The following is a 17,822-nucleotide window of genomic DNA, read 5'->3' as shown; positions in this document are numbered from 1 at the left end:
TACTCAGCTCCAACCAATATTTATAATGTAGGAATCTGAGCCCAGGTAATTGGAAGGATGTGGACCCATTTGTAGTGAAAGTAGCAGCTTTTCTCCCCTGTATCCCCCAAGCAAAAGCAATTTGTACCATGTGAAGCAATGCATCTAATTACTTACAACTTCTTAAAACATGGCAGTTAATGTTCCTCACTGGGCTTGCTCCCCTGACGCATTTTGAATATATTATGCTACTGGCAAATTTCAAATGTGAACAATAACTGCCATGTTTAACTTTTATGGTTTGAACCTGGGTTTTGTCATAAAGCGCGGCTGTGGGGATGGTTTCAAGAACTTGCTGTGAAGTGGTTCTAGACACAAAATAAACTAGAGACTTAACACTTAGAGATGGATGAACATACACTTTAAGGTCTCAAAACTTGAACTTAATAGGCTCTATAATTCAGATACTGATTTTTGTTCCACTGAGGTGAAATGTACACACAGGAAAAACACAGCTCCAGATATACAACCTGATGGATTTTGAGAACTGTGTACATGCATGTAGCCTAAACCCTGATGAAGATATAGGACAGCAAATGCCCTCTTGTCCCCTCCCAATTCATCTCAACCACCTCTAGAAAAACACTGTTCTAATTTCTATCACCATAGCATTTATTTGCCTTATATCTTGAACTTTGTGGATGTGAAATTACATAGAATGCACCTTTATTTTGGCGACTTCCAGAATATTGTTTGGGACCTACCAATGTCGTTGAAAGACTTCCGGTTTTGGAGCCTGAGAACTAGAAATGCAAGTCTTACTGTACCCCTTAGATCATTTAACCTTCTTGAGTCTCAATCTTTTCTTTCTAAGATGGTAATGAAAAGTTACAACTCTTGCTTACTTCATAAACTTTTTATGAATTTCAATGAGATAATGTGGGTGAGGTGCTTTGAAAAATTACATTTGCTATACAAATGTTGATTAGTAGGCAGCACTTTTTAACACAGTTCATGCCAGCATTTTTTTCCTGCTCCCCACTGTCCTTTTTTCCTCAAAGAGAAATTAACATGCCCTGATTGCTGTTTCCATTCCTTCCTTCCTGTGGAGCCTCTTCTCTCTTCTCATACTTTACTTCCCTCATTGCCTCTTTTCCCTTTATTAAATCTAAATCTGAGCTCATCTCTTACATAAACCATACTTAGTTTAGCATCTCCCCAGAGATAAACCCAGGCAGACTCCAAACACTTCCCTTGTGTTCTAACACCTGCTTCTCCAATGATTCTGGGCTTAGCCTTCTCCTGATGTTACAGACTAGCCACAATCTGATCTAATTTATGTGCATCATTCTGTCTTAATTCTGTTGAAGTGGGTCTTTGGTACCAATTTTTGTTTAGCTCACATTTGCTTCAAAAACTCTTGTAGGCGTCCATCTCTCCACTATATTCCTGTGAATAAATCTGTGAAGGAGTAGCATTGCTTGCCAGACTTTAGACTGAGAAGGCTCATCTGAAGCTGAAGCTCTGGGTCTGGAGACATTTGCACGCATAGAACTTGCTTCTTACCAGATAAAGATGTTGAGTCAGAGGATGGATTCTGTCATGTGAGCAGTGGCACTATCCATTGGCCTTTCACAAACACATTACTGAATGTTAGAGTTTTTTAGGGGTGGAGGGATGGGGCTTGGGCCTAGGAAATATTATGGTTAGCCAAGATAGAGGCACAGATTATAGCCAGGGGCCTCTTTAAGTTATAAAGGGTTTGGACTGCTGACAGCCAAGAATGACGCTGAGTGAACTGGCCAACACAGAGGCTTGGACAAGTGTTACTGAACGGCCAAAATAAGTGAGTTATTGTCTAGGTCTTCTACACATGGAAGATTAGACCCACTGGCGTATTTGAAGGAGTCTGAGGACCAGGGTCAAGTCTTGGCTTCCTTGTGGGACTCCAGCTGGCAGCTCCAGCAGAGGTTGCTAAGGTGAAATGAACTGCATCAAAAGAGCCAGTAGCATGAGTCTCAGTCAGAGGCTTTGAGGGAAAGCTGGGTCAGCAGCTGGAGAAACCAGATACAAACAGATTTCTAAGTCCAGGACCCACAGAGCAATGAGAAACAAAAGCATGGCCCAAAAGCTGAATGCACTGAAGGTTGGGAGCAATGGAGGAAGATTTTCCCCTCGTCTTTGGTCGGGGCGGGGGCATGGCTAAGTTTTATCCAAGCTGGAGCATACTGGGCTGCTGTAGACTGAGATCAGCAGGTTTGTTTTCTGGGACTTGTATCCAGAGACCCATCTGGCAAGAAGAGGGACTTGGCAAGAATGGCAAGGACCAAAAGGCAGGAAACTCCGTTTGGAGGCTCTCAGGAAAGTGTGGGTTCCCAGACAGTGGATCCATACAGGTTTTAAGCACCTGTGTGTGGAGAGTAGAGAAGAATGTGTAAGGCTGTGCCACTCTGTAGAAGCAGAGGGAGTTTCGTGGATGCTGGTGATTCAGGAGTTCTAACTCCAAACCTCCACTCATGTAGCAACGTTTAACAACGTAAGAAGAAATCCCTATAATTTCAGATTTAGAAAACTAGCAATTCAGCTCTTCTGAGACAGGCTTTCATAACATACAGCCCTCTTTTTAAAAATTGTTGGGTTTTTCAACTTTATATTATTCAAAACAGAAGCGCAGTTGGTGTCTTGTAATAGTGTAATGACCCCAGTTGAAAAATACATGAACGGCATCAGTGAATGATTCCTTTTGTTCAGCAAACTCTCGTCTTTTTGTCTGAGTTAGATCAGCTCTAAATGATGGTTGCAACTGGAGAGACATGCTCTTTGTTCACTAAACATTTCCTGAGTTGTTTATGAGACTGAAAAAAAATTCATAGTTCTCATCAAACAGAGGTCACCCTTCTGTGCCTGGGGCCTGATTTCCCTTCTTACCAAACTTTCATGTGGCCTGTAAGAACTATTATCATACCCATTTTACAGAGGAACGAAGAGCGGCACAGAGGATTCAATAACTTGGCTGAGGTTATACAGATAAGAAAGTTTTACATTCAGAAGTCTGATTCCTTAGCTTTTGCTCTAAACGACTGTCCTGTGCCTACAGTTGGGATTTCAGTGGGAGAGAAAAGCAAGAGGTTTGGTTGGAGGTTAGTGATGGTGGCATGGAATTGGTGCCAGAAAACACTGAGCAAGCAGAGGAGGGTAGTGCAGAGGATAACCGCTGGGTCTCAGCATGACGGAGTGTGAAGGAGGACTGCATGGGGTTGGTGGTCTTGGGATGTAAGTATCAAGGGCCTGGTGGTCCTTCTTAAGAAGGCAAGTCCCATGAGAGTGAAAGCATGAGAGAGCGAAGAGGCTACGGAGGCTCTAGTCTGCAGAAGATGTAGGGATTTCAGCTTTCTTACGTACAGCCGTCAAACCAGATGGAGACAAAGGCAAGGGTGCTGATGTTTACTAAGGACTACAGAGACAAGAGAGAAAAGACTGGCTCCAGGCAGCATATAAGGTGGAAATGGAGTAGTGTCAGAGTCACCCTGGGAGCTTTTTTTGACTTTGCCTGTCAAGTGCAGTACCCATGGCTTTGCATAGGCTGCCCCCATATTCAGTAATACTTCGGCATAAATGTATAACTCACGGTAATAGCAAGTACAAACCAGACTCTGCGTGTGCCAAGTAGAATTCTAGTAGATGTGTTTTTGCTATAATCATTTCTCTCTTTCTCTGTTGATTTTGCCAACTGTGTGTACTTGAAGTTTGGAGGTTAAACGATCAAATGATGTGAGTCCTCTGCGGAGCAGTAAATAAAATGGGGTTAAAATGTGGCAAATATATGACTTCAGGGTTTAAAAGGAAGGCTGCAAATAACTATTCCCTAAGGAAGTCCCTCCCAGTACAGTGTTGCTGATGACTGCCGTCTACTTCCCTGTCCCTGGATCAGACTGTTTTGAAATAATTCCAGAAAGGAAAGTTTCTGACTTGGTTTCCTGGCTATGACTTTATTATTTAGATAGAACTCTATGGAATTCTATCTATATCAGGGGTTGGCAAATTATGGCCTTTGGCCTGTTTTTGTACTGGTTTTCTCACTAAGAATGGTTTTTATATTTTAAGAGGGTTGTAAGTAAAATAAGACAAGAGTTGGTATATGGCTCACAGAGCCTAGAGTGTTTACTATCTGATCCTTTACAGAAAGTTTGCCAGCCCATAAGGACTATGGGATAAATTTTGGATGTAATTGTTTACCCACATAAAGTTAAGTGAGTTTGGGCAGTGCAAAAATGCTGTTCAGGTAAATGAAATAACTTTTTAGAAAAGATTTTCTCAGGACTTTTTTTTTTTAAGCTTATTTTGAGAGAGACAGAGACAGCACAAGTAGGGGAAGGGAAGAGAGAGGCGGGGAGATAGAGAATCCCAAGTGCACTCTGCACTGATAAGATGTGGGGCTCAAACCTATGAAACTGAGATCTTGACCTGAGCCTAAACCAAGAACCAGATGCTTTACAGACTGAGCCACCCAGGCGCGCCCCGTTCAGGACCTTTTAGAAGTCCGTCTTCCACCCAACTTTTTATTTTGAAAAATTTCAAACTCATAGAAAAGTTATAAGAATAATATAAGGATTATGCATATAGCCTGCAACTGGATGCAAATGTTCAGGAAAAAAGAGGCATATGCAGAAAGAGATCAAGTAAGTATGGCAAGATGATAATACAGTTAGCCCTTGAACAACATAGTTTGAATTGTGTGGGTCCACTTACATGAGGATTTTTTTGATAAATACAGTGCAGAACTATAAATGTATTTTCTTTTCCTTATGCTTTTCTTAATAACATTTTCTTTTCCCTAGCTTATTTATTTATTGTAAGAATGCAGTATATAATACATATAACATACAAAATATATGTTAATTGATTGTTTATATTATCAGTAAGGCTTCTGGGCAACATTAGGCTAATAGTAGTTAAGTTTTGGACAAGCCAAAAGTTATACATCAATTTTCAACTGTGTAGGGGGTAGGTGCCCCTAACCCCCATGTTGTTCAGGGGAACTGAGGTAGCATCTAGTTACGGGGTGTATGCTCTCCTACCTTCTCTGTTTGATTTCTCATCCTCCCTCACCCCTTTTACTTTCTTTTTTGTTACCATCCAAAGATACACAAAGCCAATTCCTGTGCTTTTATGAGATGGTATAGTGGAAAGTGAATGGATCGGGGAACACTTAGGTTGAATCCTGTGCAACTATACTAATAGACCAAAAACAGTCAGAAAATGTGGTTTCATATGGTTCAACCTAGTTAACAGCTCACATCCTCGGTTTGTCTCCTATGTGTCCTTAAGCAAGTTACCTAACCTCTTAGAACCCCAGTTTCCTTAGCTATAAAAACCAATGTAATTGTACCTAATTAATAGAGTTCTTCTGAGGATTAAATGAATTGATGATATGGATAAATCTCTTTGTTTAGTGCGTGGAACATAGCAGACACTTAAATATTAACTTGTCTCCCTTCATCTATGGAATGAGGAAATCACTACCTCATAAGGTCCCTGAGAGATTCCAGGAAGAGAATACTGTAAAACACTCAGCAGTGTTTGGTGCTCGCTTGGCACTCTGGACCCCTAGCTGTTCTCATTATTATTGTTGGAAATAGGCCCGAAGTCAATTATGAATATAACATTGTCAATGCAACTCTATGTCAAGGGGCACCCATCAGCTCTTTCTCTAGGACAGCCAACAAGCTACAGGATGAACGAACTGGGATTTTCCTTTCCAGCTTCTCTTGCCTAGCCTGTGATCGAAAACTGGGCAAGAAAGTTTGAGTCCCTTACAAACTTGATCATCTGTGAATAATGAGCTTTGGCTGGCAGAAGCTTGAGGCCTAGAGTGATTGTTTTGAAAACAGTAACCTTGACCTCTGTGGTGATGTCATTTCCTCTCACTCTCTCCAGCCTGGTTTCTTTCTCTGGGAAGCTGTTCCAGAATCCTCCAGGGAGAGTGAGTAGGTTCCCATCTGGCTTCTAAGGACCTGTACCACCTCAGGGCTGGCATGTATCACAGTGTTTCTACCTCTTTGTCCCACACCTACTTCCTGTACCAGAGTGAAAGCTTCCTGAAGACCGCTTCTGTTTATCTTTGTATTTCCTTCACTGGACACTGGTCTGGCACATAACATGTCTATTACAGGCACCTGTTGAATAAATTGAGTCCAGTAGTAAGATTGCTATCTAGACTACCTAATCATCAGTGACCTTAACTTTCTCCTAGTCTTAGTTGTCATTGTCAGTATCATCCTCTGTCTCTGTCCCCACCCCTCCGGTCCTCTGCCCTCTTCTTTTTCTCCTTTTTCCTTTTTTCCTCTTTCCTCCTCTGCCTCCCCTCCCCTCCCTTCCTTTCACACACACACACACACACACACACACACACACACACACACACACACTTTTACATAAAGAATAGGGCCATCCCTGAAGTCTAGAGACCAAAGCACAGAAGTATCTACTTTCAGTATAAGAGTTTCTACTACATCCCCATCTTCTTTGGAATTATAGAGGTCAAATTATGGGTTTTGTTCTACAGATGTGTTTTCATGGAATGCAAAGTCTGAATATGTCAGTTTGCAAATAATAAGTGACCAACAGAGAATGTCTTGGTGTATTTTTGTCTCAGTTCTTATGTTGGTGAAATAATTGTCTGAAGATAAGAAATCTGTTGGCAGACACTTGTCTATATTACCACTGATGAATGAGCTGCTTATTCTAAGGAAGGCTTGTCCTGGATCCTTGTCCTGATTTCAGTGTGAGATGTGGTGTGCCACAGATGTGTACTAGCCTTCTAGGACAGGTTAGAAGTTGATGGTGTGACTTTGCATGGAGACACTTTGTCATATGGAGGATTTGTTAGATGTTGGCCATGTTCTGCACAGCCCCAAAGGAGGAACTGAGAGACATGAAAAGGGAATGGAAGGCGTGATTCCTGATCTTCAAGAGTTTTATAATGTTTTGGGGGCTTGAACACACTCACAAAATAGTTAAGTAACAGCGTAAACCAATATGTGAGTAAATGCAAGTGACCAAGATTTAATAAGACATTAGACAAAGGAAGATTGTTATAGTTTGGGAGATAGTTATTGGAGAGATGCTACATCAAGTGAATTTTACTTAATGAGAATAGTCTGAGGGAAAGAGAAAGGCATCCTACACAGAGACAAGGGTAGAAGGCAAGGTTTGGGGTCAGAAAGGAGGATGCTGTGTTTAGTATACATAGAAGAGATCTGCCTGGCAGCAAGGAGGGTTTCTTTTTCTTCATTCAAGTAACATTTTGAAAAGCCCACTTACAAGTGTGGTAAGTTACTAGAAAGTCTAGTATACTCTACAATTAAATCATGTAACAGGGGTGCCCTGATCAGATCTGGAATCTAAATCCTGACTCCACAAGGGGCATAAACCCCACTTCTCTTGTAGAAGAGACATTAAAGTAGACATCTGAATGAAGAGTAGAGATTAGCCAGGAAATAAGGAGGGGAGATGGAAGTAGAGAAGAAGCATGTTATAGACTGAAAGAGTAACATGTCTCAGGTCTCTAAGTGTATTAGAGGAATTACAAGGGACTCATTGGGCCAAAATATAGGAAACAGAGGATGATGGTATGAGATGAGGGTAGATGGAGAGGAGGAAGAGGCAGGGGCAAGATTGCTCAGGGCCTTGGAAGCCATGGAAGGACTTTGGGTTTGACTTCCAGAACAATGGAAATAAGAAGAATGCTGAAGAAATCACAGGACTTAGTAAGGTAAAGGATATAGATAAGTGAAAGAAATGACTACAAAATAACTAGTGTTTCAGTTATTAATGGCAAGCAGAGTAGGGCCCCTGATGCACACTGAAGAGGATCCTTTATTTGTTGGGAGAGGTCATGATTTCAGTTTGGGCAAGGTGAGTTTTGGATATAGAAGGCCCACCTAGGGGACAGTCCGGTGGACTGTTGGGGACAGGGGCCTGGAGCTTAGAGATGAAACGATGCCTTTCACTTTCTCAAATATGATTTGCCAGCCATTGTTGGACATCAGGGCCAAGCTGTGATTTGTGACCATCTCTCTGCAGAAAAGATCACATCAAGAAAGAATAGCAGAACAAGGTCTCCGTTTGAGGAAGCTCACCACCGGATCAGGGACAAGAGAAAGAGAAGCTCACAAAGGGGGATCAGAGAGATGAGAGGAAACCCAGGAAAGTATGTCTTGGAAACCAAGGAGACTAAGAAGACTTTTAAGAGGCTGGTGGTCACCTGTATTACATGGCCCCAGCAGAGGTCATCTTGCACAAGACCTGAGAAAAGGTCTGCCTTACTGGTAGAGGGAGGCACTGGAGACCTTTGTCAATTAATAGCTGTCTCTGAGAACTGCCAGACCAGTGATCATGATTCCACATTGGTTGTAAGTCTGGCTCATTCTGTTACATCATTTCAGTAGGCTCTTGGTAGAGTCCTTATCTAATGTAAACTACATATGCAATATTTTCCTCAGCTATTAAAAAAGAAAAGAGGTTCATCTGGCCTAATGTCTTCTTTGTAGAGCGACTATATAATATAGTTTGTCATTCAATTGAGATGGTTTTGAGAGTAAAAGGGGGTGTCGACTGGCCAAGACACTAGAACGACAAATGAAATCTGAGCCTGTCCTCAGCAAACGGGGTTGTGTGTGGTCGGCCCGGTCGTTGGCGACTCCAGACTAATGCCTTCTAATCACCACTGCTTTGATCAGTATCTGCAAACCCAACCCTTATTTAATCCTCACAGCAGCCCTGGCAGGTGAACAATCTGGGTGAGCTCTTCCCGCCTCCCTTTGTAATGATGAGATGGAGACCCAGGATGGTAGAGCGCAGTATGTCTTCGCACGCTTTGTCTGGAGCTCTTTCGCTAACCCAGATGCTCACTCAAATCTCAGCAAGCTTGGGTCCTTTTGCCTTTACTGATTTTGACCTTAGCAGGCTGGTAAGAATTTGATAGGCCTTCTGTGTAGGGTTCTCCTTTGTCTTTCGACCATATCACAGTTGGCTTCGCTGACTTGGCCAGTCTCCCACTCTTTGGCACCAAGACTCATTAAGCTTTTAAGTTCAAGTGAGGACGTTTCAACCCACTCTTTTTTTTTTTTAAGTTCTCCAGTGAAAAGCTGCTTTTTGTTTGAAGATTGGCCTGGCTTAGGTGGGGACTTAAGCAAGAACTGAGTATCCCAACAGCCTTCTGTTAGGAAAGATGAAAACAGATGAAAACCATAGCAGGAGAATCTGTAGGATTCATAATGAGCATAATGGACTCCCAGTGTTGTCTTTTTCCTTCTTTCGTTCTCATGAAATAAACAGCCCTTGGTTCCTACTCAAAAGAGGGACTCTTAGCGCAGTGTGTGTGTGTGTGTGGGGGTTACTGTCCCCATTCAAACTGTGCCTTGGCATCAATTACAGGAGTCTGCTGGATGGGGGAGGGGGGAACGTGTGTGCATTTGAAACATTCTCAAGCTTATCCATCTTTGCAAATATTTTGTCCGTTAAAATTATATAATCCTGGTCGCAACTTCTTTTTTCTTAATACACAGCTTTACATGACCTAGACTCAGTAGGGAAATTATACACTTGTCTTTATGCTGCCACAAAACGTGTTTGAAACTTAATTGGTACAGTTATCATTCAGGAACCATTCCTCTCAAAACGTGGTGATTTCTTTCACCCTGCCAATCTGTGCCTTAAAAAAGTATTAAACTTCTGCTCACTTAAATCACATGCTTAATCTCCTTACTCCTGAACAAATTTATTCCACATTTGTTGGAATGATCAATTGACTAAAAAAACATATAACAACAGGTTTAAGTATGGGCTGCTTGTGTGGTAGAGGGGAAACTGGCCCATCTCATTGCCTGCCTTTGGAGTTACATGCTGGATTAGGCTTTGCTTGTATTTGAGAGGATTTAGTAGCTCCCTAATTGTATTTCCATAATAATCCATTTTTTGATTGTCTCTACTGGGCTGTCAGGCTGGGTGGGCTGACTTCCCACAATGAAGTGTGCAAAATTCCTGCCTCAAGCGTGCCATTCCAAATGTTTCCTTTGGTAACCCACAGAAGAGGACCCTTTTAAATAGCCCACCAAGGACCCGGTTTTTAAATGATCTTTTTTTTAAAGTTAACTATGCAGAAATAGACTTCCCTCTTTATATTAAGGAAAAGAAGAAAGAGTGAATGACATGACAAATAGAAAGTTAGGACTTTATGGCTGAGCGATTAGCTCTGGTGCTTGCCTTTCCTTATACCACTGTAGACTCTGCCATGAGGCCAACATTCCCAGACACGACCTCATCATGCCCGGTACCCTTCCCCCAAAATAGGACATAATTCAAGTTCCTTTGCCTGGAACCCGGTGTCCCTCACTGGGTGCAGTGTTTCTATTCTATCTTTACCATCCCTTTGCACTGGCTACAGAAAATTATTGTATTAATGATTTTCTTTGTGCTTCCCCATCTCTGTGCCTTTGCTGCATTTTGTTCCAGCCACCTGGGGTGTTCACTTCCTGTCCATTTCCATCTCCCTAAATCCTAAACCCACATGTTGGGTGTCTTTTCCTCCACTAAGATATCCCCTCACCGCAGCCTACATTCAGTGCTTCCTTCCTCCTCTTAGCAACCATGGTGGTAACAACCATACATCCTGGGGTGGAGACAACTGTGATTTCAAGTGCTCTCTCTCTTGTTTCTGGTCTGAAAAGTGTTTTGGCTATGCCTAGAGCAAGTAATTTGTCTTACACAGGGCACTACTCATGAGATTGTATGTTTTAACTTTCTAGTTATGAATTCTTGATACAGGGACAGTGACTCACCTATCTTTCTATGCTGAATGATGCTTCTTGTGTAGGAATGTAAAAAGCATTTAGGAGGAAGAGTGGGAAAAAGGAAGATTACTCCAAAATTCACATTTTCAAGTTATTAACATGGTTATAACTAACCAATGTGTATTAAAAACATGCTATATTAGCTGAAAATGCATTGTAGACCTAAATGTAAGGGCTGAAACTAGAAAGTTTTTAGAATAAAACATAGGAGTATATCTTTGTGAGCTTGGATTAGGCAATGGTTTCCTGCATATAACATCAAAAGTACAAATGACAAAAGAAAAAGTGGATAAATTGAACTATATCAAAATTAAAAGCTTTTGTCCTGCAAACGATACCATTTCCCAACTCACAGAATGGGAGAAAGTAAGATGATATTTGCAAATCGTATATCTGAGAAGGGACTTGTATCTAGAATATATAAAGAACTCATAACTCAATAATAAAAGAATAAACAATCTAATAAAAATGGGCAAAGATGTCTGAATAGATACTTCTCCAAAAAGGATATAAAAATGGCCAATAAACACATGAAAAGATGCCCAATATCATTAATTTTTTGAGAAATGCATATCAAAATTATAAGATACCACCTCACAGCCACTGGAATGGCAAAAATAAGTGTGGTATGGATGTGGAGGAATTGGAACCTTCATATACTGCTGGTGGTAATGTAAAATGGTACTGCCACTTTGGTAAATGATTTGATAGTTCCTCAAAAGTTTACACATTAAGTTATCAGATGACCCAGCAATAATACTTCTAGATACAGATCCAAGAGAAATGAAAACATGTGTCCAAGCAAAAACTTCTATACAACTGTTTGTGACATTATTCATACTAGCCACATGTTGAAAACAACCCAAATGCCCATCAACTGATGAATGGATTACAATATTATTTGGCCATAAAAAGGAATTAACTACCAATGCATGTTATAATATGGATGAACCAACATCATTATGCTAAATGAAAGAAACCAGTCACAAAAGACCACGTCTTATATAATCCTATTTATAGGAAATGCCTGGAAAAGGCAAATCTATAGAGACAGACAGTAGATTAGTGGTTGCCTAGGACTGGGAGTTGTGTGTGGGTGGGGTGGGAGTTAAAGCCAATGGGTAAGGGGTTTCTTTCGGGGGAAGGATAGTTAAAATTAGTTTGCAGAGATGGTTGTGTGATCCTGTCAGTGTACCAAAAAAATTGGATTCCACACATTCAATGGGTGAGTTATGTCTCAAGCTGTTGAAACACACACATACAAAATGCACACCCGTACACTCACTCACAATGGAATTTAAAATTTTTGCTTCACGATCTTTCAAATGCTATCTAAAAGACTCATTCCAAATGTCATTTAGTGCATTTCTCGAGGTACTAATATCATATTGTAATGTGCTGTTAATATTCTAGAACTTTATTGAAGAGCATGTACTGTAGATTGAATATACTAATATTCTACCTCCGATAAGATTTAAAGAAAGTGTCCAAATGAAAACTAAAATGAGACATCATAACATTAGACATAGAAAGGCCATGGGATGGGGAAATGAGGAAACTTTGTTGCTTATATACTGTAGTTTTTCTTCCCTTAAAGGTCTTTTTCTACCACAGACGAAAAGGCTTTACTTCTAGTCTGATTCCTCCCCTGCCAGAGCCTCTGACCTCCAGAACACATTCTCTGTTCCTCTGAATAAGACTGCATTTTGTATTTCTACTGCACCCACAGTAATGTGGCCTGCCCAAGGGGAAGTGACCATGGTGTTGCCTCCCCTGGCACCCTTCCCATTGTGTGCCCTGTGGGACATCGAAAAGAAGAACCTAGAGACTTTACTGCTTCCTTTGGGGCCAACCAGCTCCCAACAGTCCTTTAAAGGGGAACAGGGTGACTCCACTCATTTTCATCCCGTCCCACAGACCCAACAGGAACTTACTAAAATAATTGTAATTGGTGGGAATGAACCAGAAGCCTGTCAGATGATCCTTGTATGGTGTGATTTCTTGAACCCAACTCTAGTCTTGGTGCTGAGAAACTGGTTAGGATGTGATGAAGAATAACAACCAAAGTTGCCAAATTGTTGGTGGCTCTGAAGTTCATTGCAGTTTCAAAACTGATGTTTTCGGTTTCCCAATACTTTGCAATTGTTGCTCATTTTAATATCACTTTACTCAGCAAACAAACATTGAGGTCCTACCAAGAGCTAGCCCTTCCAGTAGAGATGGGGTTGCAGAGAGAACTAACCCTTTGCCTGATGGGGATGTTGGACAATTTCTGTGATGTGTGATAAGTAAGGAAGCCAAAGAGTATTGGAATCTAGAGGTGAAGATATAATCTGTACCTTGGAAATGGGTGAAGAAAAGGTAACATGTAAGCTGGGTTTTGAAGGATGAGTATGAGTTTGCCAGGCCACAAAGGAGTCAAGGGAGGCCTGTGGTAATGGCAAGTCAGAAGGAATAGCAATAACTTGAAATGCTCAGCAACACGAAGGTGCTTTGAGTGCTCAGGGAAGAAACTGTGACCAGAGCCTAGGACAAATTCAAGATGGGGCAGGCTGGAGATGAATGGTGGGTATCAGGTCAGTTTTCAGAAGACCTTGAATAACATGTTGGGGAGTTTCAATAGCATGTGGCAAGCAATAGGCAGCCAACATGGTTTCTGTATAAAGGAGTGATGGGATTATGTTTGTTTTCTAGGAAATGACATCTGGTGATGGTGGAGACACTTGATTACTTTCTGCTGTGCACCAAACACAAATATTTGAATAAAATGCTTTGCCTCCTAAGGAGAAGCAGAGATGTTTCCTACACTTGTCTTACTATGTCCATCCTTAGTTTACAACTCCTGTATGTATACTGTGTTTCCAAAACTCTCTTCCAAGTCACCATTTAGAACCTGGAAGTTTCCCTATAGAACTAATGTTCTTCACAGTGTTATGTAACTCCTATCACATCTGAAATAATGACAGTCCCATTGTAGACCCCAATTTCTGAGGGCATCTGAGCATAGCTCAGCACCTGGTGTGGGGTAAAGCGTTTGATAACAGTATGTGGAATGGATAGTAAATCAATTCAGAATTCTAACTAGCCTTATAGGGGCTGACCTCCCCTTCCTAGGATAGCAAAGCATCTCTTCAGCTCTTGGCTTTCCTCCATCACTCTCAGGATGGCAAAAGAGGTAGGGAGACAGGAGCAAGAGTTAAAGGATTAGCCAGAACTTGGCAGGAAAGCAGGGCCACCCGCAGCTGTGGGCACAGCTGCAATGTAGCCGAATTTGTCTTTGGAGCTTTTCACTGCCTTTCATTTGTCGGCATCCTTCCTTCCTTCCTCCCTATCCCCAGCTTTGGAGACTACGCCCAGAGACATAGTCTCTCCAAAAGGACTGACATTATCTCATTCCTTCCCTTCTGTTTTTCATCTCTTCCAACTCTCAGCCTCCCTCTAGCTACAGGCAGGATGCTTGGGAGGAGAGGTGAACAATGATGGATATATCAAATTTCCATCTTCGGGGAGAGCTGGGGTCAAAACCTGCATGGAGATGGTAATATCCACCGCCATTTGTCAAGTGTATACTACACACGAGGCTGGTGCCAAGTGCATTACATGCACTATTTCACATTCTCGTGCCATGACTAATAGGTATTATTGTCCCCATTTTACAGAGGAGGAAACTGAGGCTCAAGGATACTGAATACTTAAATAACTTGCCTAGTGAGTTGCAGAGTTGGGATTTGAACCCATGTCTTTTTGTCTCTGGAGGCTACTCTTACTCTTGGAATTTTGAGTGCCAATCCTGTAACTCTTGGTTTTGAGCCCTTCTTCCTGAAGTGTGGAGAGCAAGGGCTGGCTGTGTATCCTGCTCAAGTCGGGCTAGAGAAGCTTTCAGAGATAAATCACAGCACTTGCGTGTTCCCTGTTTTCTTTCCACCCTCCTGACAGTAAACCTAGCAATACCAGGTTTTAGTTGTGCAAAAGAAATACTAATTACTATCATTTATCCATAATTACTACATAGCACAATTGTGATCACACGTATCATTGCCTGTGTCAGGGTAACTCTAAGTTTCCATTTTATTTGGTTATACTGAATTCTGTTCATATATTGCCAGGTTTCACAGTTCATTGATCACACGTGCCATCTCAAACTTGTGCCTTATAAAATCAAGGAGGATCTTGAGTGGGAGGCATGATGGGGAAGGCAGTTTGGTGGGGGGAGCTTGATTACCAGGTGAAGGCATTTGGAGGGTGTCCTGTGGGCACTTGGGAGCCTAGAAGTCACTGGGGGAGGGAAGCAGCATGGCCAAAGCCAAGATTTAGAAGGGGTCATTTTGGATGTGGTGAGCAGATTGATTCAGATGGAGATTATTTCCTGAAGTGCAGAAAGTGAAGCATCAAAGGAAAGTCGTCTTCTCAGATTTAGAAACGTGAGTTTGTACTCCTAATACCCCTTACAAGCTCTGACCTTAGACGTGTGCCTGATGGCAGTTTCCTTATCTAGATTGATTTATTGATTTTTCAGCCTCTTCTAGTCCAAAACTCCCATAATTTCCTGACAGCAGGAATGGCCATAAAAAGATTGGACTGTGGGAGAGACTGATAATGAATCAAAAGGAATCCAGGATGCTCAGATAATTGCTAGAGTTTCTCTTCCATGCTTATAGATTATTTCGTTAGTGTTAGTTTTTTAGTATTGAGGACGGAGCCATACGTAAGAAGAGTTTTCCTCTAGCAAATGCGGGAAAATAAAAATGGGTCCACTTGTTTACAGTGTGTCAGTTGCTAGTTCATCCCCTTCTAGCTGCCCTCCCAGTGAGCCCCAGAGGAAAGGATGTGCCAGGCGTTCAATTCCGCATTTTAGGACGGGATTTTCTTGGGTATAGTTTGGCAAAGTAGGGCCCCTTTTTACAGGAGAAAGACCTATCTGCGATAGGTAGGGTAATGCTGTGATCTCAGTGGTTTAAAACCATGGAAATGTACTTCTTACTCTTGTGTAGCCCACTTCTGGCGACAGGGAAGAGTGGAGATGACTTTGCTTCCGGCAGTGGTTCAGGGATCCCAGCTGATAGAGACTCCATCCTCAACACCTGACTTCTTCCTCAGGTCTTCCTGGGTGTCAACATCTAACCTGTAAATGCTGGAGGAGAGGGAGAATGGAGCAGTACTTGGGAGGCGTTTTCGGGGCAGGCCTGCGTGTGACATATACTACTCTGCCTACACCGCATTGGCCAGAACTCTGTTATATGGCTACAGAAAATTGCAGAAGAGGGTGGAAAATGTAGCCAAGGTGGGAAATATGTGCTCAGGAGGAAAAGGAGACAAGTGGTAGGTTTTCTCTGCCACAGGAGGTGTGTTAGAATACCAGCATTGCTGAGCTGAACAATTCACAGAGTTGGTCCCAGCTTCTGGGAATTGTAAGACAAAAACCTTCTAAAGCCCTCCTGATCTCTTCTTTGAGTACGTTCAATGCAGGTGGCTTAAATAGACCTATATTTCACACATTCTGGATGATGCATAGCACCCCTCAAACGTTTGGTAGATATTAATGATGGCAATTTACATTCCATCACTGTTTTGTTCGTATAAAACTCTTGTTTGGTTCAAGTTTCACTTCTCCCTACAGTTTAGTCCATTTTTTTTGACCTCAGAAAGTTTATTAACATTTATCCTTCTGCCGAGGCAACTCTAAAAAGAAATCTTTAAAAATGACATCTGTAACAGGTTTATAGTCAAGGTTAAATTGATCTCATGCTTAGGTTCAAAAACAGTTGCCATGTTAGATTAAATGAAAGTGCATACACCTTCATTCAGGATGCATAGTCAAACTCAGAAAGTGATCAAGGAAACCACGTAGAAAAACACTGTTGAGCCAAATTAAAAGAGACACAAAGTAGGTAATTTTGTGATCATAGCTGCCTGTTGCAGCTGTACAAACCAAGCTAATGAGATGGTGATGTAATCTCTTGTTGCAAAGAATAAAGTGATTTCCCATGAGATTAAGCATGACCTTCCCAACCCTGTGCTCAAGGTCTAGATAGCTTCTCTGCTCTCCCCCAAACTCTAGGATCATTATTAGACGTGAATTTATGAATTGAATGATTTGTAGGGTAAGCTGAATTCTGCAATTTTTAAAAAAATCTTGCCTTTAATGTTTATGTTATAGTTCAGTAACAAACTTCTCATTGGTATAATTCCTGATGTCTGGATGGTCTTGTAATGTATCCTTTGTAGCTATATTCTCAGTGTTACGTCCCTTGCGGAGCTATTATATTGGCTGCTGGAAGAATCAGAATGAACCAGAGTGAAGTAGAGATTTGAGGTTTTTTCTTTTTAATCACAGATAAGAACAAATTTCTTCAGTTTGTATTTTATAACCATTAAACAATGATTGAGGGTTGCCACAGCTGGATATTAAGTGTTACAAAGAGTTAATAAATTCAGCCTGTGGTCTAATCAGAACATCAGCATAATTCCTAGGTGTTTCAAGAATTGTTTCTTTAAGGAATCTAATCTTTAATCTTTTAAGAACTATATTCCATAGAATTTGTGCAGAGCAAGTCTTTAATTCATCTTCCCAAAAACTCAAGATGGCCATGCATTAGGTTGTGTGACAATGAACCACACATGTGCATAGTTCTGGTCTTCCTGTGGGTTTTAAATCTACTAGTGAGCATGCCCCATGAGGAAACAACCTGGGGTCTCTCCTGCCTTCCTTTATATCCCTGTGCCGAGCTTCAGGCCAGAACATCATGCATGCTCCATAAATATTTGTTGAATACGTGAAGGAACATATGAAATATCCTTCCTTGAAATAGGTCACAGTGTGTTTCAGATTTAGAATGTGAGTTCAGTAGATACCATTTAATTTCCATTGTATAAGAAACACATGTATTTTTGCTTACCTTTAATGTCATTAACTTTTTCATAATTGAGGATTATCCAAGATCATGACTTGCCTTCCTGTTTCTGGTCATTTCTGACCACACATATATTAGG

The 17,822-nt window shown here is 41.4% G+C and overlaps 1 protein-coding gene across 8 annotated transcripts in view; it reads left to right on the top strand.

The window, feature by feature from the left end:
- The window catches only part of LIMCH1 (LIM and calponin homology domains 1), a 327,254-nt gene that overhangs the window by 127,530 nt on the left and 181,902 nt on the right, over positions 1–17,822 (top strand). The window lies entirely within an intron of this gene.

This window comes from Panthera pardus, unplaced genomic scaffold, assembly GCF_024362965.1.
Source record: "Panthera pardus isolate Hobbes unplaced genomic scaffold, ASM2436296v1 HiC_scaffold_13, whole genome shotgun sequence".
NCBI classification, from domain to species: domain Eukaryota; kingdom Metazoa; phylum Chordata; class Mammalia; order Carnivora; family Felidae; genus Panthera; species Panthera pardus.
The sequence above is the reverse complement of the archived record's forward strand: the minus strand, read 5'-3'. Positions and strand labels throughout refer to the sequence as shown.